This window comes from Choloepus didactylus, chromosome 8 (assembly GCF_015220235.1).
Source record: "Choloepus didactylus isolate mChoDid1 chromosome 8, mChoDid1.pri, whole genome shotgun sequence".
Classification (NCBI taxonomy): domain Eukaryota; kingdom Metazoa; phylum Chordata; class Mammalia; order Pilosa; family Megalonychidae; genus Choloepus; species Choloepus didactylus.
The window spans coordinates 71748072-71750862 of NC_051314.1; positions in this window are offsets into that span (position 1 = coordinate 71748072).

Genomic DNA, 2791 nt, shown 5'->3' on the forward strand with positions numbered 1-2791 from the left:
AGTGCTCAGAGGGAAATTTATTGTCCTAAATGCCTATATGAAAAAAAAAGAAAGAAAAAATTGAGGAATTAACTGCTCACCTGGAGGACCTAGAGAAAGAACAGCAAGCTAAGCCCAAAGAAACAGAGGTAAGGAATAACAAAAACTAGAGCAGAAATAAATGAAATTGAGAACAGGAAAACAATAGAGAGAATCAAGAAAACCAGAAGTTTGCTTTTGAGAAAATCAATAAAATCAATGGACCTTTAGCTAGGCTGACAAAAACAAACAAACAAAAAATAAAATACAGAACACAAAAAAAAAAAACCCAGAGTATGAAAATTAATAAAATCCAAAAGGGAGGGGGGCATAACTACTGACACTGCTTTATTGCTATCATTTGTGCCGTTTACAGAATAAATGACAAGAACACACTTACCACTCTCTTTGTTATCTCACTTTAAGGAAATTTCAACTTGTGCATTTAATTTGGTGCCATTTCTTTTTTCCTCCCAAATACAGGAATTTTGATTTCTAAACAAATCAATTATTGCCATCAAACTCAAACTACAAATGCCCTTAAGCAATGTAACTGAAAATTTCCTGTTTCTCGTTAATTAAAAAACTAGAGAAACTGTGAAATTATTTGGTGAGAAGTAGATTTGGATACATATTTGTGAGCCATATTTTAATAAGGATCAGCTTTATCATCCATTAAAATGACAGCTTATGTTCAGCCTAGGTCTACATTTATTATGTGTGAATTATTTTTGTATGATTTCTCGAGTGATTTTACACACTTATTAAATGAGAGAAGCAGCACCCTGCCTGATTCCTCATCTGTTCTCACTCTGATCCCACATGTCAATCTAGATGATGTTAATTTGAAAATCAGCACACACAAAAACTAAACTAATCTGCAGTGAATTTGGGAGTTTGCTGTCCATAGTGGCTGAAATTTCACTTCAGAAGACACATCAGTGCTTTTTAATTTGAGAAGCAATTCCACATGCATGCTGTAAAACCTCCTCACTCCTCCAAAGAATTCCCACTTCTTTCAGGAACAGATAATTATTCACAAATTCTGAGTACATAACTGGGAAATTATGACTGGGGTTATAATAGGGAAAGAAGATAGAGGGTGTTTTTTGCAGCTAGAGAGAGCTGCTCATGCTCTCCTCTCCCAGTGTGAAGGAATAACATAATGAAGTGAGGCCTCCTGCTGCTCTAGGTCCTCAGGACATCAATTAAGCCATGTATTTCTGAAATCAGTTTCCGTTCCTCAATTATGTGCGTTTTTTGATATGCGTTTATCACTCTCTAAATCACATTCCAATTATGCTGAGAAGGATGACAAAAGTATGAAATCTGAGCCTAAGCCCTCTTGTTACTTAAAAATAAATGACTCTCCCACCAGCCTTCATGAGATTTCTATAAATATTATACTATTTTAACATTGCTCTGGCCCTTCAATTTTGGCAATGACACTTGTCGTGTTTCCACTTAAATGACATCATATTCAAGATTCTTATTTTACCTAGAGGAAAAGCTTCAATAACATATTTATAATATAAAATATGAAGGCAAGATCAAATATTAAAATGGTAATTAATTCTAGGCTTCGAATCTCATGAAATTGAAATTGCATATTAATAAATGCAAGTAGCTTTGCGTCTGATAAAAGAATTTAATTTTTATGATGAAGACAGATTGTTACCAGGAATAATGTTCTTTTGCACTAGGGTCAAACTAGCACATGTTACCTTAATAGTCACGGTGTTTAACCTGTCATTCTAGGCAACTCTAATAGTTATGGCAGAGCTCATAATCTTCATATAAAGTCTCATGAGAACCTGGGAGTTTATAATTTCAAAAAGGTATCCCCTGACAGTAGATAATTTTTACATAAAATAAAAATGGAAAATTCTCAGCCTGATTTTTATCCACACCATCAATCAATCTGTTTTCCACTCTTGCAGTGACCTAGTAAATCCAACAGAACTTCTAAGTTCGTTTTAATTTTGGGCATGTGCATGAGAGAGCATGACTTTTTATTTATTTATTTATTTATTTATTTATTTATTTATCTATTTATCTATGTATGTCATGTAAACCATGAAGTATGACTGGTTAGCTTGAATTGGACTAGTTCAAATGTAAAAAGAATGATGAATGATGTTGCTATGATAATGGCTGTTTCAAGCTTCCTAAAATTAAGTCTCGTGTATGTCTTCAATGGGGGCCACTATACACACACCAGCATACAGGTCCTATTCTTCCCTCGAGTCTTGGATCGACCTGGCAGAAAGGCAGCAACAACTATCCCTGGTTCCAGAGCTTAGGATTGTTAACTTTAAGGCTTATTTCCATGTTAACTGCAACAGAGATCATCAGATCAAATACTAACTTGTTATTCATTACTATGTTCCACCTTGAAAACAAACTATAGAGATCCAATTCAGGTCTTGCTACATATAAGCTGTGTGACTTCAGGCAAATCACAACTGTTCTGAATTTTTAATTTACCATCAGCATAATGAGGCTTATATTACCTGCTGCACTCTTCAACAGGAGCCAATTAATACAGGTGAAAACACTTTAATAAAAATACTAAAATAATGGATAATTCTACAACTCTGAAGTCATTATTTACATTTTTTATGCATTGAATTGTGTCCCCTAAAAAGATATGGCCCAGTCCTACCACCCCTCCACACTCTACTACCTGTGGATACAACCTTATTTGAAAAAAGGGTCTATGCAGAGTTAATTAAGTCAAGACGAAATCATACCGGGTTAGGGTGAGCCGCAC